The sequence below is a fragment of the Sminthopsis crassicaudata genome, chromosome 3, assembly GCF_048593235.1.
Source record: "Sminthopsis crassicaudata isolate SCR6 chromosome 3, ASM4859323v1, whole genome shotgun sequence".
In the NCBI taxonomy this organism is placed as follows: Eukaryota; Metazoa; Chordata; class Mammalia; order Dasyuromorphia; family Dasyuridae; genus Sminthopsis; species Sminthopsis crassicaudata.
Window position 1 is genome coordinate 361,865,609 of NC_133619.1, and position 26,214 is coordinate 361,891,822.

Below are 26,214 nucleotides of genomic sequence, written 5' to 3' on the forward strand. Positions count from 1 at the left end.
ACTGCCCTATTTATATATGTACATATTATACGGTATTTTATATACTTGTATGTATACATGGTAGCAGTAGTTTATATTTATGTAGCTCTTTGTGGTTTGCAAACTACTATACAGATATCTCATTTGATCTTTTCAACAACACCGTAAATTAGAGTTTAAATTTGAACTCAGATCTTCCTGTTCCACCAAACTATCTCCAGTTGTGGGGATTCAAAGAAAAGTAAAAACATGGTCCGTGTCCTCAAGGAGCTTATATTCTAATGAAAAATACAACATGCAAAAAACTATGAACACACAAAATTTAAACAGTATAAATGGAAAGTAATCTGGGGAGGAAAGAATAAAAGAAAATGAACAGGAAAGGCCTGTAGAAGGTGGGGTTTCATCCTTCGTTTTTGAAAGGATCTATGATATCATAGGTTAATATCTTGATTTGGTGTTTGAGCTGAATCTTGAAGGAAGCCAAAGAAGCCAGGAGTCAGAGATGTGGGCAGAGAATAACCCTGGCAAGGGGGACTACTAGGGACATGGACTGAATCCAGAGATGGAGTAACAAAATGTGTGGGTAACAGAAAGCAAGGCAGTGTAAATAGATCAGAGAGTTTGTGGAGGGGAGTAAAATATAAATAAAGACTGAATGGGACCAACTTGTGAAAGACTTTCTTTTTCTTTTTTTTAAATAGTACTTTATTTCTCCAAATATGTATAGAGATAATTTTCAACATTCGTGTTCCAAATTTTTCTCCCTACCTCCCTTACTTCCCTTCTACCCAAGACAACAAGCAACAATCTGATATAGATTCTTTTCAACGTATTTCCATATTTGTCATCTTGTGCAAGAAAACTCAGATAGAAAGAAAAAAAAACACAAGCAAACAACAATAAATACTCTTATCCATATTCAGTCTTCATTCTCCCTCTGGATGCAGATGGAATTTTCTAATCCCAAATTGTGAAAAACTTTCAGTGATTAATAAAGGATTTTATTGTTGATCTGAAGGTAAGAGGGTGCCTTGAGGAGTGCTTAAGCACTGAAGGTTGAATAAAGGACAACAACCTTCACTTATAAATGAATTGCCAATCTTGAATAGGAAGACAATTTCTACACCAGGAAATCCCTCATCCTAACTACCTAAGGAAACCTGAAAATAGCAATCATTTTGTCTCTTGAATCCCCTTCCTCCCCCAGTGTTACCATGTAATTGGTATCTAAAAAGTACTTGTTGAATTGAATAAAAAAACTTCACAGAGATTCAAAATTGGAAGGGACCTCAGAGCTCACCTGGTTCAATTTTCTCTTTTTGAATATAGCACCCTTCGTCTATTTTGTAAACAGTGCCCTGAAAGACAGCTCTTTGTGCTGCACTAAGACTGCATAAGCAGACCTGACTTCTTATTGACTGAGGGAATGCTAAATTGGGGTGCTATTTACCTGCATGAGGAGATAAGGGCTTTCTTTAAATGATTAGAAGAATTTGAGAGGTGGTCATGAGAAGCAAACTTGAACTTTTGGATGGCTACAGCCCACAGCATGTCCTTTTACTTCCAGTGCTTGCAACCCCAGATGAATACTTCCTTGATAAGAGTATTCTCTTAGCCAATAAAGAGTAATATTTCTTCCTATGTGCACAGCCAAACTTCATTAGGGTCATAAGGTTACTTTACAATACTTCAGGGTAGCATTCACAAAACAGACAAGTTGTTTCTTATGGCATGGAAATTGAGACCCAAAGAAATGAAATGATTTGCTTAAGTTACACAGGGAATAAGTAAAAGATCTGGAATATGAACAAAAGTCTTTGATTCTATATTCAGGATTCTTTCCATTATACCAAGCATGGAGGACACTGTGTTCCCCAGTTGTTTCTTTTAAACAAAGTCTAAATTAGGAATAGATTATCCAAGAACTACCATATGTGCTATGGGGGGGGGGGGGGAAGAAAAAGTCAAATGCATGTCGAAAAAAAAAATTGGCCCATAATTTCCTATGCATTATCATGGCCCTTTGTATACAAAACAGGTCTGGAGGACTGGAGTCTTGCCAGGGAATTGAAGGTAGGTCAAACACAAAGTGCTTACTATGAAGGAGAAACCGAGAGTTTTTGTCTTGTTTGTTGTTGCTTTGAAATTTTTTTTTTCTCTCTGAAGTCTCCTCCCAACAGGAAAGAGGGCAGAGGTGGTCCAGGTGATATCATGTGAGGCTCTAAGTAGGGCCATTTATAGGGGAAAGCTCCTTCAATTCATTAAGTACTTATTAAGAATCTATTCTGTTTCTGACATTGCGCCAGATAGTGGGGATACAAAACCAAAGATGAAACAATCTTTATTCTCAATAAGTTTGTATTCTACTGAGAAGTCAGGTAGGGAGAGGGAGAACAACATTTATACAGATAAATAAATACAAAATGTGTATGAAGTGGAGGAGGCATTCCATGGAAATCCATCAGATTCCAGTAAAAATTCAAATCTCCAAAGTTTGGAAATGCTGTTAGCAATCATCTAGTCACCTCTCCTACCCCAGAGTAAAATTTAATTTACTTAACAGAAAAAGAAACTGTCTTGTAGTAGGAAAATGACTTGCCTGAAGTTATACAGTCAATTATAGTTAAAGCCAGGATAAAGCTATTTTCTTTAGACTTTCTTTTTAGTGGTAGGGATTTTTCAAATGCTAGTGTGGATTCTGATCAGGAAGCCATGTTAACAGATATATACAAATGTATATGTTGTGTCTTTAACTTTTGTGGGGGTAGATTTTGACCTAGATTGGGAAATGAAAGATAGAAAGTGTAAAGGAGAGTATCTTTAGTGAAATCACAGTTCAGCAAGCATAAGGAAACTGTAAGATGACTAATATTCAGGTTGTAGAGCTATATAGAGTAGCCAGGTGAGGGAAATTTAAGAAAGAGTCCATAAAAAGTTAGAAAGCAGAATCATTTGGGAGCATTGGCCAAAGTCGTGTTGGAAGGGAGGCTAATTGATTAAGGTGTCTGTGGCCAAAGTGGAACCCACAAAAGGTGATCACATGGAGAACAGTTTCAACTTGAGCTAGTTCAGGATGGAAAAGACCCTGCTTCCCCAGTAAGCAAGAGAACTGAGAAAACATGTTTAGTACTAGACTGGATGGAGAGGAGGGAGCCATGAGAGGGGGTAAAAGAAAGGGTAAACAAATATAAATCTTTCATTATTCTTTTTTTTTATTTTTTTTTTTTTATTCATTTTTCCAAATTATCCCCTCCCTCCCTCCACTCCCTCCCCCCGATGACAGGTAATCCCATACATTTTACATGTGTTACAATATAACCTAGATACAATATATGTGTATAAATACCATTTTCTTGTTGCACATTAATTATTAGCTTCTGAAGGTATAAGTAACCTGGGTAGATAGACAGTAATGCTAACAATTTACATTCGCTTCCCAGTGTTCCTTCTCTGGGTATAGTTATTTCTGTCCATCATTGATCAACTGGAAGTGAGTTGGATCTTCTTTATGTTGAAGATTTCCACTTCCATCAGAATACATCCTCATACAGTGTTGTTGTTGAAATGTACAGTGATCTTCTGGTTCTGCTCATTTCACTCAGCAACAGTTGAATCTTTCATTATTCTTATGGGAAAACTTAAGTAAGTGGCTACTGGAATATGCCATTCAACTTAAAGATGAAACTGGAAGTACCTGAGATTTTCAACTGAGTTGAACTAGCTGAGTAATATGATACTTGTTTAGTTTATAATTGTTTTGTATTCCAGAATTTTTTAAAATGTTTAAAAAATAAAAAATAAAAAAACATAAAAAGCTGACTATTGAGAACATCGTGAGAAGAAGAGAAATGAAGGGGGAAAGCATCTGGACACTAGAGAACGATATTTGGCTAAGAGTTTCCCCATCCCTCTTCCTTACATTTATCATTCTATCTTCCCTCTATTTGCATTTTGGTACCTCTTCCTATGGGGGCAGCTTGCAAGGAACTTCTCTTGGCTAAAAGAACTCAGTTCCATCACATTGAGAAGGATAGAGACATGCAATCAAACAAGCACTAGTCTCTACAAAGACAAAAATAAAACATTCTCTGTCCTGAATGGTGAAAATATGAACACATATAAATGACACTGAGTTTCTGATTTAATATACTACATGCAATAATAGCTGATACTTTCCATACATTATATCATTTGAGTTTTATAATCCTAAGAAGTATTTGCTATTATCATTTCTATACAGATGAAAAAAAAACCAAACTAAGGCTTAAGTGACTTGCTTAAGGTAACACAGATAGTAAATGTTAGAATTGAGATTTGAGGCCAGATCTGTCCTGATATTAATTACAATACTTAAAGCTCCCACTGTGCTAAATGATATCTTGCCCAAGAGATTTGCATCTTAATTGAGGACCTACAAATAGGATTTAAACTAACTTTAAGGGATATTATTTCATTTAAAATTTATTTTGTAAAACATCTATATGTATATATATATATATATATATATATATATATATTAAATAAACATATTCCATATAAATAGGTCATTCAAATACATAAAAAAAATTATGTGTATAGAATTTACATAAATCTATATTTAGATATATATTCTTGTATGGAATTTATATAAAATAAATATGTCCTTTCTTTCCACATATATATATATATATATATATACATATATATACACATATATATATGCCTTATAAATATATAGTCTCTCTATGTATATGTAGGTCATTATTGACTGGGAACTGTGACCTTTGAGTTGAGCTTTAAAGAATGGTAGAAAATTAACAAAGAAGGCAAGGGAGGAACTTTACCTAATAGGTAATAAAGAACCCATTCTTTTTAAAATTTAAAAAATAATAATAATAGCTTTTTATTTTTTAATTATACATACAAAGATAATTCTAAGCATTCACCTTTGCAAAACCTTGTGTTCCAAATTTTTCTTTCTCCCTCTTTCCCTTCCCCTAGATAGCAAGTAATCCAATATAAGTTAAACATGTGCAATAAAGAGCCTACTCTTAAAGGCTTGTTCCTTACTGGAATCACTGTTGTTCATACTTTGGTCTTGAAGAGTACCAATGACATCAGGAGGGGGGATATCCTGATTTGCAAGTGAATTAGATTCATGGAAGACAGGGCTGTGCAGTTGTCAGCCTCATTCTCTCCTTCAGAGTCATATTAAAGAATTGGTGGAGAGAGGAAAAGAGGGACCCACTATTTTTGGGAGAAGGGGGCCTTTATAATTGCCTCTGATGTTACAACAGGTATCTTGATAGCCCACTCAGCTTATATTTAAATTGGATGTTCTCAGGTCCTAATATAATGACATCAAATTCTCTGTCAAAAAAGAAGCAATTTTCGTGAATAAAAGATGAATAAATTCAAGACAAGTGGTTTGTGGTCTCATCCTTGCATAGGAGTTACATTTTATGTCCATGATTCCTGATCCTTGAATTGTCCTCCAAATACAGAGGGAGGATAATCTCTTTATAAAGCCTTTCTCTTCCAAAGAGCTAGGTCTGGGCACCACATTTTAGGAAAAACATTTTGCCCAGAGGACTACAAATAAGATGGGTGAGAGGACTGAAGAATAAGCCATAAGAATACAGGTTAAAGGAACTCAAGATAGAGAAAAATAGGCATTGAGGTATGTGAGGTGGGGAGGATGTGAGAACTGCCTTTAAGTGCTTTAAGAGATATTATATGGAAGAAAAGGTGAATTTGTTTTGCTTAGACCAAAAAGCTGAAATCAGGAACAATGAGATGGCAGTAGTGAGCCTTTATGTAAAGAAGAAAGTCTTAGGTGTCCAAGAATGGAGTTCAAAGAAGGAAATGTTTGGGGTGGACTGGAATAGTCCAAAAAGGGTTGAGGATTACTTTTGGTTTGGAAAAATGGAGAGAATGTGGACAGAATAAGAGGTAGTTACAAAGGCGTAGGAATGGTATTGTAGGCAGGAAATTGTAAAGAACAAAGGCAAAGAGGTGGTACTAAAAACAATAGGTGCAGAAGACAGTGAATAAGAGGCAGCCATAGTAGAATGGAAGCTTCATATTGAATAAGAGTGAGAAATAGTAATGATAATTCATGATAACACATCCACAAAGCACTTTATACTTTTTCAAGCGCTTTCATATACTTTATGGTATGTAATAAACAACTCACAAAATCCCTGCGAGGTATACAGAGAAAAGACCATCTTGCTTTTAAAGAACAGGGAACTGAGACATGGGAAAATTAAGTGACTTCTGCAAATTCACAAAAATGAGTTAGTGATCAAACTGGAAGTAGAACACAAATATCTTGACTCCTGGTCCAGTGCCTCTGTCCAACAATGTTTGGTTCAGGTCCAAGATTAATGAAAGTGTTTGTCATGAAGTCAAGATCAAGTTCAAATGTAGATTTCCTAAGTATTCTCATTTCTCATCACAAAATAAAATTTCATTATAATTATATGCTATTTCATATACTTTTATATTTGCACTATTTCCTTCCCTAAACAATGACTACCCATTTGCTTTATTTTCAGTTCTTTGTTATCCCAAAGAATATTACTCTTACTATTTTGAATATGTTTAAGCTTTATTTCTGTCTTTGACTTCCATGGGATATATCTAACCAATAGCATAGCCCAATTTATTTTTGTAAATCTTTAAGTATTTTAAATTATTTTTCTATTGAGCTGAATTATCACCCCTAAGACTTTCCTTTCACTCCTCATTCTCCCTTTTGGACCTGAGAGACCAGAATTATCAGGAGACTAGAATTTATTCCTTTCTATTCAGTTATCCTCACTAGAGGAAAGACAGATTGATGAGAAGGTAGAACTCTATCTTGAAGCATTTGAATCAGAGTTTCTAAGGTCTATGCATTCTTCACTAGCCTCTGGATAATCTCATGTCACCCCAGCTTTGTTTACCCAAGAAAGATAATCAGGAACTGATGCAACATGAATCTTCCAGGACCCATTCCTTTCTAAAGCTCTGGCCAAAGGTCTTAGAACAAATGTGTCTTCTCCTGGGTTGGATCTCTGCTTTCTAGCCATCGATGGGTCAAAGACCAGATCACTTCATCTGGGCCCTTCCCTCTGGAGCTGAGATTTTTGTCTCCTCAATTCAGAATCCTCCCAGATAGATACCTATAGACATCAAGGCAGAATTGCTGATACAGACTTCCTCCAAATGCAAATGCATGTCTCCTTGTAGCAGAGAGCTGGCTTCTGCAGAAATGAAATACAAGAATGCCTTAGGATATGAATACAATGCTCAAAGGCTGTCACCAGACATGGGTGGTTGTGTAACACAGATCTCCAGGTTCAAATCAATCTGGAGGACACTACCATCCTTCCACTAGGAAGCTTAGACTTGCATGTGACTACAGAACTATACAAAAATGTTGACATATATATATATATATATATATAGCACTTAGAGGTTTGCAAATTGATTCATATACTTTATTACATTTGGTCTTTATTATCCTCTAAGGCAAGTTTTGTTATCACCCTTGTTTTTCAGAGAAGGAAACTGAAAATTTAAGTTTGTCCATGGCCAGGAAATGTCTGAAATAGGATTTGTCTTTCTGCTACATAACATAAACTTTCAGTTTACTTTTCTAATTTAGACTCCTAATCAGCATCTCTCAGTGCTCTCATGGTAAATGGCAAAAGTCAAAGAGCTTGAACATTTCTGAGATACTTCATTTCTTTCCTCATAGACATTTATTTTATCCACAAGATGGGTTTTTATCCTTTTGTTATTGCTCCAATTTCTAGAACCAATAACCACTGATTAACTACAGTATATATTATATTAAACCCAAGAGATGCCTAAACCTGTGCCCATTATAAGTATGTTACCTCCTCAGTGGTCAATGATGGGTGAGAAGTCATTGAATAGGCAAGGCTTGTTTCTCTCCCTGACCTTCACTGACTCTGCTTGGGGGAAGAGCTCTGAGAAATTCAAAGTTCTCATCCTGGTGGGAATAAAAAGGCATAGAATACAATGTTGTAATATACAACACAAAACTAATAGTTCTCATCTCTGTGGTACTTTAAGGATTACAAAGTGTTTTTCTCACAGGAACACTGCGGAATAAGTAATATAAGTGTATTTATACCCACTTTGACAGTTGATAAACCTGAAGGGCAGAGCTCACAGTTGTTGGTCATAAAAAATGAGAGTATGAATGCATTTTCTGGGCATTTGATAGATCACAATAGAATATTGGTCAGACTAACATGAAATTCAGTGCTACTGGGGCCATATTAATATGAGAAGGTGAGCAATATGAAAACACAAAATGGAAATGAGTTGTAATGGATTTACAATGTTAGAAAGAGGAATGTTTGTGTTTTATCCTAGAGGTAATAGGAAGCCACCACTGAGATAGGTGACTGAATATGTTCTCCAGAAACAGCAAGTTTGATTGGAATGCAGAATTAGAGAAGTGCCATCAGCCTCAAAAAGCAGTCTGGAGTCTCAAAGACATAACTGGAAGAGCCAATCTACAAACTTGACCCTGAATATGGTAACACTAGCTCAGGTGCTATTGACCAAGCATTTTCCTCACAATAGTCCTGTCATTTAGGAAGTGTAGTAGAAAGATTATTGAATTTGGACTCAGGCCACCTATCTGGGTTCAATTCTTGGCTCTAATGCTTGTTTCTTGCATAAATTACTTAACCCTATTATGGTTGTTTCTTCTTTTATGAAATTAGGGACTTGGACTAGATTCTTTCTAAGGTAGTTCTCATCTCTAACTACAACCCTAAGATTATCTCTATTTTATAGGTGAAGTTCACAGAATGAAAAGAACTCATTCAAAGATAGCTTGATAGTAAACCATAGAGCTGTCAAGCAAATGAAAATTCCCTGTCTCGGATGCTGTTCAAGACTTTCTCTGCTAGCTTATTGTAATGAGGGGTTTCATCATGAACTAACATTAATTTTGAAAACATGAAATCCATGAATTGTCTTACCTTTTGTCAGCTCTGAAAAATGGATGCCAGAAAGTATGAATTTAATTGTCAAATGATGCTATTTTTCATTCCCTCTGACTAGAAAGGAAGAAATTGGGGCCACAGAAAAAAGTTATTCTTTGGAAAGAAAGGAAGATGAAAGAAAGGGTAGAAGGAAGAGAGGGAGGAGGGGAGGAAGAAGGGAAACAATAGAGGAAGGAAAAGACAGAGGGAGAAAAAATGGATGGAGGGAAGAAGAAAAAGGTGGGAGAGAAGGAGGAAAAAAGGATAGAAATGAGTAAGGAAGGGAGGAAAGGAAGAAGAGAGAAAAGAATGGAGGGAGAAAAATATGGAGGAAGGAAAAGAATCAGAAGAGAAGTAAGAAAGAAGAAATGGAGGGAGGAAGATTTTATTAAATGTGTCACGTTGCAGATAGAAGAATTATGCTAAGTTCTTGAGATAAAAATACAAGAAAAAAGGAAAGAAAACAGTACTTATTCTCAAAGATTTTATATTTTAAAAGAGGAAAACAAAACACAGAAGGGAGGTAAAACATAGGAGGGGCAGGGGGACCAAAGAGTATAGTTTTGAAGTTAAAAGCCAGGAACAGGACTGAGAAAGGAATGGGCAAAATGGAGACTAGAAGAATTCATCATTAGTACAAGAGGATGGGCCTTACAGAAGGACATTCCAGGTTGAGAAGCCCCCAGGGATGGTTGGGTGTTGCAGGATGAGAAGACTTCAAACTTTGAAGGAAATTCCAGGACCTATTTATGGCACAGGTATTGTTTTGAAGTCCCAAAGGCAGGAACAGGTCTGGGAGGAGAATAAAAATAGGGCAGCTACGGAACTAGGAAAAATAATGTGGGTACAACCTACTTAAGGAATAAATGATGTTTCTGTTTGCAATTTTAAGAAACTATGGAGAATGATTCTGCATAAGAAAAAAAATCATACTACAATGTAAATAATTCCACATAATATTTCTTCTTTGAAAATGCCAAATTGATACTCTCAAAGTTCAGGTCTGACCATCATACTCTCTGGCTCAAAAGCTCTGATAGTTTTCTATTGCATCAAAGATAAAATATAAACCTCTCTGCAAGGCCTTTAAAATTCTTCATAATCTGAGCCTAGTCTGACTTTCCAAGTAGATTAAATATTACTCATCCTCACACCTTTAACTGAAAAGGTGTCAAACTCCAGCCCACAGGCCATAAATTGTTGCTTGGGGAAACCAGATTAAAATAAAATTGATAAATGCTTAACAAAATAAATACAAAAATACAATATAACACACACAATGTTAAATTGTGGTTTTCTAAGTCAATATGCTGATCTGGGGATCAGTTTCTATTTGAGTTGGACACCACTGCTTTACAGTATAAACAAACTGTTCTCCTTGCCTCAAACATTCCCTCCTTACTTCTGCCTCAAGAATTTCTAGCTTCCTTCAAAGCCACCTCTTTGCATGAAGCTTCCCATCCCTCCACTGCCCCTAATTAATTTGCATATCTTTCTATTGACCTATATGCTTGAATTCAGGAAAATTTGTTTTTGACTTCAGATGCTTACTAGCTGTATGACTCTGGGAAAACTTAACTTGTTTGTTTTGATCAACTGGAGAATGAAATGGCAAACCTCTCCAGGATCTTTGCCAAGAAAATCTCATTGACAATATTGGCATGTTATAGTCTCAGAGATAACTGAAAAAAAACATAGATATTCCTCCTTTATAGAACATAAGCTCCTTGAAAGTAGTCCTTTTTGGTCCCCAAATGTTTGTGGCAGCCCTTTTTGTAGTGGCAAGAAACTGGAAACTGAGTGGATGCCCATCAATTGGAGAATGGATGAGTAAGTTGTGGTATATGAATGTTACGGAATATTATTGCTCTGTAAGAAATGACCAGCAGGAGGAATACAGAGAGGCTTGGAGAGACTTACATGAACTGATGCTGAGTGAAATGAGCAGAACCAGGAGATCACTGTATAAGGCAACAACAAGATATATGATGATCAGTGCTGATGAAGGCGGTCCTTTTCAACAATCAGGCCAATTCTACTAGACCTAGTGATGAAGAGACCCTGTAATGCTGGAGAAACTGAGACAAGATAGAGATTAGAGAGTTTTTAATATTTTATTAATTGGAGAGTTTAATTGACTGGACAGGACTCTAGTCTCAAAGTATCCAGTGATGAATGGGGGAATGACAAACCCTTTTATAGCTTTCAAACAAAGAAAAGAACAAGAGCGGGAAAAGTTAGAACTGTTTGGTTCTGTCAGGATGGGGAGAGCAATAAACTCTTACTGAAAACCAGAGTCAGGAAACAGAAGTAAGAATATCAATTGAAGTATCCGGGATGATCTTATCTCTTAGAGGGACAGTGTTAAAAGTTCTTTGAAGGCAGAGGGAGCTAGGAGCCAGGATGTCTGATCTGCTCCTCATCTCCCATTGACAATTTATAACCTTAGAGCAAATGGTGCTCAGTCTTAATGAACCAGGGGGGGTTTACAACTTAGGGGACTGAGGCAGAACAGTTAAGGAAACTGAGATAGAACAATTCAGGAAAACTTAGTCAGGACAATAAGGGAAACTAGTGCAGGGAAACTGAGGCAGAACAGCTCAAGGAGACTGTGGCATAACAACCCATCTATACCCAGTGAAGACTGGGAACTAAGTGTGGATCACAACATAGTATTTTCACTTTTTGTTATTTATTGTTTGCTTGCATTTTATTTTCTTTCTCATTTTTTCTCCTTTTTGATCTGATTTATTTTGTGCAGCATGATAATTGTGGAAATATGTATACATTTATTGGATTTAACATTTTTTAAAAACATGTTTAATATGTATTGGATTACTTGTCATCTAGGAAGGGGAAGGGGGGAAATTTGGAACACAAGATTTTGTTAGGGTCATTGTTTTCAGTTGTGTCTGATTTTCTGTGATCTCTTTTGGGGTTTCTTGACAAAGATATTGGGGTGGTTTGCCATTGTCTTCTCCAGCTCATCTTATAGATGAGGAAACTGAGGCAGAATTAAGTGATTTGTCCAGGGTTACACAGCTAGTAAGTGACTGAGGGCAGATTTGATCTAGAAGTTAGTTACTCTATCCACTTTGCCACCTAGATACTAATTATGTTACCATAAGCTACTCATTTCCTTCTCAGACCCTCAGTTTCCCTATATATAAAATGAGGGGGCTGGAGTTCATGACGGGTTTCTTGTAAGTCTCAATCTATGATCCTATAAACAAGTTCAAAAGTCCTACTTAAAAACAAATTGCAGGGAGATCTGCTTGACCCTGAAAGCTCTTCCTAATGGGCTACATTTTTTTTTTTTCTGCAATGTACTCTTCCCTTTACCTCCATATTCTTCCTTGAGGATTCTCTACAGCTAATGTAGCTAACTTGAAGTTTGCTACAAAACTCCCAATGCAGTCTGAACTAGATTAAAATGTAATTGAGAAATGTTTAGCAAAGTAAATAAAATTAGTATACAATATAATTTTTTTTTTGTGGTTTTCTAAGTTAGTATGTATCCTACAGGGACCTATGTCTGTTTGAGTTTGACACTACTACCCTATAGAGATTGAAAACTACATCCCCCTAGATGGGTAAGGTGAATACCATCAGAAAACTAGAGAAGCCAATGCTTCTTTCACATGCAGTAAGCACACTTCTGACATAGATCTTTCTTTAATAGGTCTGTGCTTCAAAATTTCTGTTTTCAATTGGGAAAGACCAAAGGAGAGGCTGTTCATGCCATCTGTTTATTCATTCATAGAGAATATACTGAGATTAGAGGAGGGAGGAGGGATGTTTTCATAAATGAATGTGATGCGAAATCAAAAGATATCAATAAAAATTACTTCAAAAGGAGAAAAATAAAAGAAAATGAACCAAACATATACCAAATACTGACACTACTCAGTAAAACACTATGGAATTAGAAAGGGGTTATAAGACCTAGCTTTAAGAGTGAGCTCTCCTAGATGACTCAGTGGGCAAAAGAGTTCAAATGCAGCCTCGGATACTTACTAGTTGGGTGACTCTGGGCAAGTCACTCAATCCCAGTTTGCCTCCATTTCCACATCTATAAAATGGGAACAATAACAGCACTCATCTCCTTTTAGGATTATGAAGGTAAAATATAGCACTTTGCAAACCTTAAGACACTACATAAGCCTTTAATAATGACTACCACTTATTAGGTGCTAGTGACTATATGCAAGATCTTTGATATCCTTAATGAGCCTCTGTTTCCTAATTTCTAAAATGGGAGTAATAACAGTTGTACTAACTACCTCTCTTGGGGGCTGCCAGAAGAATCATAAAAATGAGATCTGTTATTAAGTTGTGAAGAGCAGTATGGATGGGAGCTATTGTTATTGTAATTATGAGGTGGAACAGGACCTTTGCCTTTGAGGGAGATTCTAATCTTCCACTGCAAAAACAGACACAAACAATCCTAATGTTTATATATACACACATATATATTAGAGGCTCCTAATAAACACACCTTTGGGTCTAGCTAGAGGGAAGCAGTTCAATAACTCTTATCAATTGAGAAAGGCTTCTTGGAGTAGGGAGCATCTGAGTGGGAAACTTTAGATCACTGGTTTCAAAATGATTTAGTTCATTTTATAAAAAGTAGATCTGCCTATTAAATTGAAAACTTTGTGCTAATCCTGCAGAGTTCTCAACAGAATGAAAGAGAAGAATAATACAGCTTTGAATAAGATGCAAGTAAGAGAAATCAGAATACAGTAAGTGATTAGGTTAGATTAGGAAGAAAAGTAGTCAATAAACATTTTTTGAGCATCTCCTGTGTTTTGCTTTCTTCTAAGTGCTAGGGAAACAGAGCATTGATACATTCCCAGAGAATGTTTAGAGAAATTGAACTAATAGCTGGAGAAAGGGATAGAATCAAGTTGTTAATTACTTAGTTTAGACAATAAGGAAAAGATTTCCGAAAAGGGCTAGGCATTTAGGAGATGAGTGTTTGGGGCTTGAGTTTAGTTTTGAAAGATGGGCATAATTTGTGGACAGCAATAAATAAACCAAACACTTATCAAGTTCTTATTTTATGTAGAGCCCTGCATTCTGGTAGAGATAAAAGGTGTAGAGGAATTAAGATGTAGCCCCTTCTTAATGGATCCCTTAAGGGGATAGGCAGCAAGGTGGCCTGGAGTAAAAAAAACTGGAGTTCAAATGTAGCCTCAGATACTTACTGGATGTGTGACTTAGGCAAGTCACTGAACTGTTTTTGCCTCAGTTGCCTCATCTATAAAATAACCTGGAGGAGGAAATGGCAGACCATTCCAGTTTCTTTGTTAAGAAAACCACAAATAGGGCTGCAAAGGGTCAGACATGACTGAAACTGATAAGAATTGACGCAATGGGATCCTCCTTGGTCAGTGGCAGGTTTTGGGAAAGAATTTGCAAACCCCAATAAGTACAGACACAAAGTTTGTGGGAAAGAATGGGTTTATTTACACTAAGAAAATAGTAAGCTAAGAAGACAGCTTTCTTAGCGAGCAAACTCCTAGGAATTTAGCAAAGATGGGTTTACACTGAGAAGAATATGTTGTAATGCTGGAGAAACTGAGATTAGAGAATTTAATAATTTATTAAATGGGAGAGATTTACTGGCACCAAATGGATCCCTGGCTTGGTCCCAGGGCTGAATGAGACTATCATCTCCAAGAATCCAGCAAACAGTGTGAGTTCTCAAAAACATATATACATGTGGCTCAGACTCAGGGGGTAGAGCAAGGCAGGGGCAGAGTCAGGGTGCTGAGAGTGAGAATGGGACTCTGACAAGGTGGGGTGAGCCTCCGGAGATGGGATGACCTAATGGGGGAGGAACCCCAGAGATAGGGAGAGGCATCTTGATAAAAAGGTATCTGATATTCTGATAGCTTGGGATGGGGAGAGGCATTCTGATATTCTAAAACATAAGATCTTTTATCCTTATAAAATATTCTGATAAAGGGAAGGGTGGTTTCACAGATCTGAGCAGACAATTATAAACTGAAGCAGAACAATTAGGGAAACTGAGTCAGGACAATAAAAGAGAACTGTGACATAACATTCCATACTCTCTCTTCTGAATATTCAATCATCGAATTACCTTCCTCTAGAAGGTCTTAGCACCATAATTTTGACCAACCCTATGTAAAGCAAATAAACCAAACTAAAACTAGAAACATGCAAGGACTTACCGCCAGGACCAGTCTCTCCCTGATAACCCCAGAATTATTAGCATAAAAACAGCATTCCTCATTTAGGGAGGCACACAGGCCTCCCTGTTGCAGAAATAGCAACTGTAGCTGGAGAGCATCTCAGCCAGAGAGTCCTGGTGGAGATGGACTGTTCACTGTGAGTTAGGTCTGAGGTCATTTGTGCATTTAACTCAGCCTCTGCTTATACAGGGAGTAGCAGTGCTCAAGAAAGTCCTGCTGCCTATCCTAAGAGGGGCAACCCAAGTCTGTCAGAGACTCCAAAGTGGGAGTAGCTTCACCTGTCTCCTCTGCTAGAACAGGAGCTGCTACTAGGAAACAGATTTCTGAGCAGATTATGCAATGGACCAAGGCAGGCAACCCCGAACTATTAGAGGCCTGATATAAAAATGCTGAAATACTAATTAAGGAACTGGGGTAACAGGAGTGGAGAAACAGATCAGAGAGACTGCTAGTCCCAGGACAGGTGTCTGATTTCTGGTTGTTTCTAAAGAATAATCCCCAAAACTGAGTCTGCCAGAGCAATTCAAGCAGAATAAGGGATTTCAAAGTTAAAACATAACCAACAAATCATAGTCCAGTAAATTTTAAGCAAGGAGTAAAAATGAAAAGAACTGTTTAAATAATTTCCAACTCAATCTGAACTAATGAGATAGGGGGCAGGGCAGAAGTGCCTAAGAAAAATACATCAGTTTCCTCAATTTCTTAACCAGTTTCAACACCAGTTTCTTCCTCCCCTTTTTTCTCATGGAAAGGAATCATCAAATGATCATTCCACATATAAATCCCAAGAGTGAATCAAAATTCCTATACATAACAGACTAGTACAGTAAGTTTCCTAAAAATCCCTCAAACAGCAATAGTTACACAGTTTTAACAAATCCATCCCAAATTTTAAACATACAGTAATAAATGGCCCAATCAGGCTTTCTAAATGCCCCATATCAGTCCATCAGGGGTAAGGGACAGAGCTTCATTCAAAACTGCTTCAGGTTGGGCACTGGCAGAAGACTCAGTCCATGCAGGGGACACGTGTGGTGTGGCCTGGCGTGCTGGCAATCAAAGCTCATCTAGGTCCCAAAAGCAAGTCAATACCTGTAATTTGACCAAGATCTACAACAAAAACCACAAATCTAACAAAAGGATTAGAACAAATTGATACAAAACATGAAGAGGCCAGTATGTATTGGTCAGCAACTTAATAGATTTTCTTCACAGGACAGCCCCATAAATAAATAGCAGTTAGATCTCACTAACTGTTCTCTCATTATTTAGAAACCTTTAAAAACATGAATATCCACAGACACAAATATTTAATAACAGATAAATGATCAGACTAAATACTTATTTGCCCAAGTACTTAGGATATAATGATAACATATAATTGAATTGCATTAACAGTTTCTTATTGCTCTGATTATAGAAATTAGTTACAGGAGAAAAAATGCAGGGACACAACCTTAACATAAGCAGTTAAAACTTAACTTTCAGCAAAACAGGATAAAATAACTTTAATTCATTTTTGCTCCACTTAATTGTCCCACTAACTGTCAGGGGGCGGAGTTTTAAAACTCCTAAATAGCATTCTATTTTACTTCTAATTACAAAGGAATTTTACTTCTAATAACAAAATTCTATTAACCAGAGTTTCAGATAAATCCTAAACAGATATTTACCATAACCTTATATTTATAACACTAAGAATTTGTCTCAGTGAGTTCACTTTCATATTTAAGTAGATGTTTTCATAAGTGAACATTATACATACAAATAATTTTGCTTTTAAAAATACCCAATACATAGATAAATATTCCAAATTACATGTTGTTGATAACAGAAACATTTTCAAAAGGACAAAAAAAATTATTTTTAGAGGCCCTTTAAATGATCTCAGGATGACCCAATACAATCAGTTAAAACTTAAAATATCCTATTATCACATAAAAGAATCCAAGAGGGTTTTAAAACTATTAAACTTTTAAAAATACCATAATCTCATATTGATAATAGTAATAAATTTGTTTCAGTAAGTTCACAAGTTAGCTTTCATATTTAACAGAAACATTTTCAAAAGGACAAGGAAAAATATTATTTTTCAGAAGCCCTTTAAATGATGGGCATAATCTCAGGATACAATCAATAAAACTTATACAGAATACTCAATTCTACATAAAAGAATCTGCAAGATTCTTAAAAATATCCTTTAAACTTTTAGAAATAGCCCTACCAAATTATACATCAATCAATTAACTTAAAATTGGGCTTGTCTCTTGAAATCCTTTGCCAAAGCCAAGCCTCTGCAGAAAGAGACTAAAACACATTTAGTGGGGAGGGGGGGAAATTCCACGTGGCTGCCCTTCCTCCCACTCCACCTCCAAAGAGGCAGGGGGAGGGAAGAGAAGCTAAACTTCATCCCAGGCTAACTAGGTACTCCCTAGCTGAAGTAGCAGAGAGCAGTGGGGGGGTGGGTTTAATCTTCACTTTTGAAGACAAAAGATCCCTACCCCACCTAACCTTTAAAGTAGCAGAAAGTAGTGGGGTGGGGGGAAGGATTCCCTGTGGTCATTATTCCCAATGGAATAATGTTTTTACTAAGTTCCAACTTTGGCCACAGTTGAAGCCTTTAGGAAAGTCAGACTTTTCTTTACCTAATTACAGGTATGTGACCCCTTTCAGGTAAGTTAACAGAACTTCACTCCAACAAGTTCTTAAGATCTTACATTCAAAGATAACTAAATCTAGCCTGCATAGGCAATGTAAAATTATTTCCCATAATTTAAAACTGCCCAAAAGAATACTCAGAACAAATCTGGCATGCAAATGCAATAGTAAAATTATTTCCACAATTTCAGAATCATCCTAAAATTCCTAATCAGATGTTTCTTCAGTCAGAGTTCAAAGCAATTCGTATAAACTTCTTTTGTTCTCCAGAAGCCTTATCTAGTCTAGCTCGACCCAAGTCACATCTGAATTTAAACTGCTCCCAAGAAAAACACAAGTGCTGGTTTTAAAAGTTTAAAATCACAAGCAAATTTTATACTAAGTACAGTTGCAACACTGAAATAACCAATTCCCAAATTTCTTAATTTAGCAGAGATCCCAACCAACAGGACAGACAAACAAATCACACAGAACACACAGACATAGACTGCACAGTCAAAAACATTTAACACACAGACCAGGGGCTATCTGGAAAGAATAGCCTTGAGGGAAGTTGTCAACTTGAGAATCTTCTTTCCCAGTTTGGTGCATGTCTCTGCCTTCACAGAGAATGCCCAGATTAAAATCAGATAGTACCAAAAGGTACTCAGAACCAGATAGTTCCACATAATGTCCTATTGGCATTTCTCAGAGTTGTATGGCTTGTCAGCCCAACTTTTTCTGGGGACCAGATTTGTTAGCAATCAGACCAGACAGAAAACGTACCCTGCAGGGGTTTCAGACCAGATTCTCCCATGGCTAAATGGAGGTGTTCCCCGTTAGGCACAGTTGGGGATGAAAACTGCTCTCTTTCCCAGATGCTCTGGGAAAAAACATAGAGGGCCGGCCTCTCCAGGCCAAGAACTCAGTTCCCCAGCCACCCTAAGGCCCTAGGCAGAGAACCTAATGTCTCTATTCTCTAATCCTGCTCGTTTTCTTACATCTCGATGGGGCCTCCAAAATGTAATGCTGGAGAAACTGAGGCAAGATAGAGATTAGAGAGTATTTAATATTTTATTTGAAAGGGAGAGATTTACTGGGATCAAATGGATCCATGAATGAGACTATCATCTCTGAGAAGCCAGTAAACAATGTGAGTTCTCAAAAACATATATACATGTGGCTCAGACTCAGGGGGTAGAGCAAGGCAGGGGCAGAGTCAGGGTGCTGAGAGTGGGAATGGGACTCTGACAGGGTAGGGTGAGCCTCCGGAGATGGGATGATCTAATGGGGGGAGGAATCCCAGAGATAGGGAGAGGCATCTTGATAAGAAGGTATCTGATATTCTGATAGCTTGGGATGGGGAGAGGCATTCTGATATTCTAAAACATAAGATCTTTTATCCTTATAAAATATTCTGATAGAGGGAAGGGTGGTTTCACAGATCTGAGCAGATAATTATAAACTGAAGCAGAACAATTAGGGAAACTGAGTCAGGAAAATTAGGGAAACTGAATCAGGACAATACAAGAGAACTGTGCATAACAACATGTTGCCTCAGATAGTTACTAGCTGGGTGATCCTGGGCAAGTCTCTTAACTCCAATTGACTCTCAAAAGATATCCGTTTAGTAAATAAGAAATCATAGATGACTGAAATGGTTTTTAAGTTATTATAGCCCAGTTGTTCAAAAATATTGCAAAGATACCTATTATTGATTTTAGATAACTCTGGGAAAAGCCTTCAAACTCCTAGTTAAGCAATTTTATTCAAATGGAGATCTCTGCCTGATGGTCCTCTATTGATTAACCCAGACAGCTCCCAGCCCCAGGTCAACATTTACTGGTACAAGCTGGGGTCTGTTAACACACCTGTGCCAAATTTCTAATGAGGAGTTTTGCCCACTAAGAGAATTTCTTAGTGAACAATAAAATTCCCTTTTCTGCCACTCAGATTTTTGGGTTTGTGAATTCTTTTGAATTCTTTTGCATTGAACCTGAATCTCTCCATTTCTCCAAGCAGAGGGGATCTCTCCCCCTATTGCCACTCCTCAGCAGTATCTTCTTTGTAGGGTTGTTGTGAAGATTAAATAAGATAATCTTTACAAAGTGCCTGGCAAGTAGTGGGTGTTATATAAATGCTATTCCTTTCCCTCTCCCCCTGCCCCATCTAGTCTAACACCTTTATTTTATCAATAAAAAAACTGAGACATTGCCCAAGGTCATGGCAATAGTAATTATTAGAAGTAGGATTAGAATAGCATATGATAAGTGATTTTACTCAGGTCTCAGATTCCAAAGCCAGTGTTACTATTCTTTCTGAGACATAAGTAAATGACTAGGAAAATGATTGGGTTCCAGAATAATTTTCAATCCTCTTTAGGCAAATGAATATTCCTTTATATTCTGCAAAGGGTTTCTCTTGCTTAGGATCACACAGCTAAGTATATCAACCTTGAACTGCTTTCCCCCAACATCACATTTTTGAAAAGACAGTGATCTAGAAACTGAATTATATAAAGAATGGCTAAAAAAATTGTGGATATGTATATTCCAATAGAATGTAAGCTACGCAGAGAGGGAGTTTCCATTTTTGTCTTTGTATACAAAGAACCAAGCATTTATAGGATACAAAACAAATACCTAATAAATGCTTGTTTATTTGATTAATTAATAGATATTTAGTTTGGACTTAGCTAGAGAAGAGAGAGGCTTAGATGTTCTTTTCAAGAATTTGCAAGGCTTTCATGTAGAAAAGAGCAGTTACAGTGTCTGAGCAAATTTGAACTCAGATCTTCCTAACTCTAGATCCAGAGCTCTATCTAGTGCATCATCAGATGCCTAGATGACCTCTGAAATTCATGATCAAATTAAATTATCCCTCCTGTAGGAGGGAAAATTTCAATCCTAAGTATAAATTTTTTTTTTTTTTTTTTACAACCAAAAGTGCACAATAAAATTGAGCTTCCCAACACTGGAAGTGTTCAAGTAGAAGTTAGATGACACTTTGTCAGGGATCCTATAAAAGTGGTTCCTGCATTGGCTCCCAGGTGACCTTCAGAAGCTCTTCAAATACTAAGATTATTCTATGACTTTCTTCTGGCAAATGAGAAAGATTCTGAGAGTGAAATGAATGAATAATCTCCATGGCTCCCTCTGAAACCTTCACTAGACAAGAGCCCCCAGGTGGAAACTGGGAGGGACTCTGTTTGGCTCAAGGCACAGGTGAGCCAGAGTTCTCCTTGGCACTGCCATCAAGATGATGTGAGGGCCTGAAACAGTTCCATATTTCAAATAAACTAACACTGAATGCCATTGGGATTTTTTCCAAAAATAATCCAACTTTGAGAATGGAAGCTGGGGCCTGAACAAGCTGGCCTGTCACAGTCGCTTTGAGAGAGGATTCTGTAATTGAGTGAGAGGGCCTCAGGGGGTAGCAGCATTCCTTCAGAGTCTTCCTCCCAGATCCCAACCACAGCACCTCTCCTGCCCCCCTTCCTTCCATCTCTCTGTGATGCTGGTAAAGACAAAGCACCAAGTTTCTTGGGGATTTTTATTTGCCGATGATCATGTTGAAACTGAAATAAGATCACCCATGGAGAAGTCCAGATGCTTTGTAGAAAAAGGAGAAGGAGGTGGAGGAGGAAGAGAAGGAAGAGATGGTGGAAGAGAAGAAGGGAAAGAATAGAGAGAGTCACAGTAAATGATGGAGATGGGAGTGAAGGAGATGAAGAAGAAAGGGTTAGAGCTCCTTCTTATGAGATTAGAATTGCATCTTGGCTATAAATACTGCCAATGGCTGCTTCCCCAAGGAGAATTCTCTTTCATGAGACCCTTATGCAATGAGGTCCAAGGTGTGCCCTATTTTGGTGTGGCAAAATGGAAGAAGTAGAATTGAAAGGTTTGTTTGATTTTCCTTAAGACAAAAGGCTTAGGAGTGTTTTTGGAAGGCAGGCCAGAAAGGAAGGGACATAATTTGGCTCTTGGCTCTAAGCCCTCACATCACCTTGATTACTTTGCCAGGCAGAGTTCTTGCTCCTTGTGCCTGGAGCCAAACTTGGGGGTAGAAAGGCCTTCCCAGTTTCTGTCTGATTTGGGAGTGGCATCTAGGAATGGCAACCATTCCTGTTTTCCCTTCTGGAAGTTCTCATTAGCATAGTTACTCTGTCTTTCTAACCTTTTTTTCTAGTCCCAGAAGAAGAGGAAGAGGGAAAGAGGAAGGGAGAAGGAATGAAGGAGGAGAGGAGAGAGAAAGGAAGAAAGAGGGTCAAGGACTGGGAGAGGGAGAAGGAAGGAGGGAGAAAGAGAAGAGAAAGAGAAGAAGAGGGAGAGAGACAGAGAGACACAGAGAGATAGATAGAGACAAAGAGAGAAAGAGAGAGACTATTTGGGGCAGCTAGATGACACCATGTATTGAAGTGTAAGAATGCTGGGCCTGGAGTCAAGAAGACTTGAATTCAGATACTTACTACCTCATTTAAAGTCCATCTGCCACAGTTTCCTCAAACATAAAATGGGGAGTGTAACAGCATCTACTTCCTGGAGTTGTTGTGAGAATCAAATGAGATAATATTTGTAAATCTCTTAGGATACTCCTTAGCACATAGAAAGCTTTATATAAAAGTTTATTCCCTTTCCCCCTAATACACACACACACACACACACACACACACACACACACACAGAGCTATTAAAGCTTAAAACTTCATTAAGAGTTTTGGGATACCCTGAATAAACCAAATTGTAAATACAGTAGGACTTGAGACATTAGAGAAGGCTTTATGGAAGAAATAATACTTAAACCAAGTGTATGGATAGACTTTTTCCCTACTTGCTTTATTTGTATATGCTCTATTGAATCTTAGATATTTTTCCTGTTCTATCTCCAATGTAAAACCTTCCCTGATGACTCTCACTCCTATTTACATGTCCATTTTCTAAGTTTTTATAGCCACAGAAGGCTATAATTTGATCTTAGGAGATCAAAATGTATACTTGCTCTTGCAGCTAGTTTGTTTATTATTTCATGTGAATTAGAGTTGGCTGCCTCATTAGAATTTAAGTTCCATTAGGGCAGGCATCATGTTTTAGTCTTCTCTTGATTTATTTCATTTTATTAAAAACACACACACACACACACAACCCATTAATGTCCACATATTCCTGTTTGTTGGTAATATTGCATTGATTGTTAGCAAGCTAACAAATATTATAGAACTCTTTTAAATAAGACCCATAACTACTCAAAAAGACTTTGGTTCAACGATCCACACAGGTTAAATTGAGTGGATGAGGAATGTCTATTGTCTAAAATATGACATGATTGGAAGGACAGATCATTGAGCTTATGTATCAGTATGTATATATTGGGCATAAGGGTCCATAATTGCATAGGAGAATGGGTTAGTTTGGTTTGGGAAAAGAGGGAAACTTTTGATGTTAATAATCCTCCCTGAAACAAAAAAAATATATATCCTTTAATCATCAATGTGCTTCTAGTGATGCTCTATGTTTATGTATCAAGAAACAGTATAAATTCCATAGAAGTAAAATAGCTGATGAAACAAAAGGCAACAGAGAGATATAAGATAATTGGCTGCAAAATATTATCCATGGAGGTCTATTTGCAAGAAGTAAAGGAAAAGATATTGTCCAGAAGATGTAAGACTGGAAAAGGAGGTGGGACAATAATAAAGTGAGAGTGAGATGTAATAGATGGACAAACCAAAGATTACTCTGGTACTCATATAATGTTAAAAGACAGAGAGGAAGGCTCCTAGAAAGTTGGGCAGGCCTGAGTGGATGTTCATCAGTTGGAGAATGGCTGAATAAGTTATAGTATATGAATATTATGGAATAATATCATTCTATATGAAATGATCACTAGGATGATTTCAGAGAGGCCTGGAGAGACATGAACTGATGCTAAGTGAAGTGAGCAGAACAAGAATATGTGGTGATCAGTTCTGATGGTCGTGGCTTTTTTTTAACAGCAAAGTGATTCAGACCAGTTCAATGGACTTGTAATAGAGAGAACCATCTACGCCCAGAGAGAGGACAGTGGGGACTGTGTGTGGATCACCACATAATATTTTCACTCTTTTGGTTTTGTTGTTTGCTTGCTTTTTGTTTTCTTATTTTTTTCTTTTTTGATTTGATTTTTCTTCTGCAGCTTGGCATTTATGCAAATATGTATAGAAGAATTACAGATATTTGACATATATTGGATTGTTTGTCATCTTCAGGAGAGGGTGGGGGAAAGAGAGGGAGAAAAAAATTGGAACACAGGGTTTTGCAAGGATGAATGTTGAGAACTATCTATGCATGTATTTTTTTTATTAAAGCTTTTTATTTTCAAGACATATACATGGATAATTTTTCAACACTGATCCTTACAAAACCTGTTCCAAATTTTCCCCTCCTTTCCCCTACTCTCTCCCTTAAATGGCAAGTAATCCAATGTATGTTAAATATGTTAAAATATATGTTCAGTCCAATATATATTTATACAATAATCTTGCCTGTGTACGTATTTTGAAAACAAAAAGCTTAGAGGATTTATGGGAGGAGTTGGAAAGAGTCTTCCATGTCTTTCATTGAACTGTGAGCTTCTTGAGGTCAGGGACTGTTTTTGCTTTTCTCTGTATCCCTAGCACTTAACATAGTGTATGATGCATAATGGGTACTTAATAAATGCTTCTTAACTGGCTGTCTATACCATTGGAAGAAGTACCTTCACCAATGATATCATGTAACCATTGGAGAACTGAAGGAATACACAAGCTTTGTTACTAGGGCTTGAAATGAAAAGATAAACATCTTGCAGATGTTGCTTTAAGGAGCAGAAAAGTGTAATAATAGGAAATATGACATGTATACAAATTTCTTGATAAGGAATGAGATAAGTACAAAAGTGAGATACAGATCAAGCAGTATGAAAAACTGAGGACAGTGACTTCAGAGGAGAAAGGTGAATTCCAAGCTCAAAATGAGACATGTATTTCAGACAGTCAGTGGATTGATTTGTTCTGCTAAATTGTACTTCATTATTACAAATCAAGGTTCTGCTTTAAATGGGGGTAATTGATAAATGACAGTATAATGTTTAAAAAGAACATTAATACAGTATTTAAAAACTGGGGGAGAAAGCGATCATTTTGACTGGAAGAACAGGGCAGGCTTCATAATGCATATAGCCCCTAGGTTGGGCTGAGAAGGTAGGAACTTCAATATTCAACACAAGGGTGAATAAAGGATAGTGGGAACCAAGTCAGAGAGATTAGAGAGGCCAAGGTAGAGAGGTATACAGTTGGATATGGAATGTGATTTTAAAAATTAAAAAAAAAAGTGATTTGGAATAAGATTGAAAATATAGTTTGGAACCAGATGGTGGAAATTCTGTCTCCTTGACCATATCCGACAAAGGACTGAATATATAGTAGATATTCAACAAAGACTTGTTGACTCACCTCCTATGATCAGACCAATGTTCTTAGTGGTCCCTGGATACTGGACAAGCCAGCAAGACCTCATTTCTAAGATTGCAGCAGCCCTTTGGAGTACACTATCAAATGCATCTTCACTGATCAGTACGGACAGAATGTACCTAAGAAATGAAAGGAACAGGGAGTGGAAGGTGACAGAAGGAATGGAAAACATTAACAGAGTGATTACCTGGCAATGACCCTGCCTATTTTGGAAACCTATGACATCTCCCCTTCGTGAGTCATTCTCTGCTTCTCTGATCACTTAGTTCTTCCTTGTTGATCATATGACAAAGATATATTTTTCCTTTTCCCATTAGCCTATTTTGGATTTCTTTCTTGGCCTAAGTTTTCAAATTTTCCCTCTTTCTTCCATTCCTTTCCTTTTTTTGCTTCCCCTAAATTTGCTTCCTTTGGTAGGAAGAGGTATGACCTTCCCTCTCATCTAACATGCACTAAGGAATCTGGAGCCCTTTCTCCATCTATCTGAACAAGTGTAAGATCTGGCCCCTCAGAGAGTATTTTATTGGTTGGATTCTTTTCTTCTCCCTTTTTTTTTTCCATTATAGGATCATAAGACTTAGAGCTGGAAAGGCCTTTGAAATCTGTTAGTAAAAATCTTGTTTTTGTTGTTCAGTTACGTATGGCAAAGATACTAAAGTGGCTTGCCATTTTCTTCTCCAATTAATTTTACAGATAGGGAAACTGAAGCAACCAGGATTAAATGACTTGCCAAAGATCACACAGCTAGTATGTGTTTGAGGCAAGATATGAACTCAATAACATGAGTCTTTTTATTGCAGGCCCAGTACTCTATCTATTGCACCATTTAGTTGCCTAATTTTGCATATAAGAGATGCTTAATATGTGATTATGAAAGGGGGGAAAAGGAGAA

At 37.1% G+C, this 26,214-nt stretch overlaps 1 long non-coding RNA gene across 2 annotated transcripts in view; it reads right to left on the bottom strand.

Moving 5' to 3' along the window:
- Positions 1–4,627: 4,627 nt before the first annotated feature.
- The window catches only part of LOC141561772 (uncharacterized), a 43,778-nt gene continuing 22,191 nt past the window's right edge, over positions 4,628–26,214 (bottom strand). Inside the window, exons 2-6 of one of the 2 annotated variants that reach the window (XR_012488154.1) lie at positions 25,305–25,441; positions 10,896–11,053; positions 9,631–9,767; positions 7,851–7,966; positions 4,628–7,211 (exon numbers count right to left, since the gene is read on the bottom strand). This is a non-coding gene — a long non-coding RNA (uncharacterized LOC141561772). Of the gene's footprint in view, positions 7,212–7,850; positions 7,967–9,630; positions 9,768–10,895; positions 11,054–15,178; positions 15,571–25,304; positions 25,442–26,214 lie in introns of those variants that run through there. The other variant, XR_012488155.1, reaches the window with a different exon arrangement.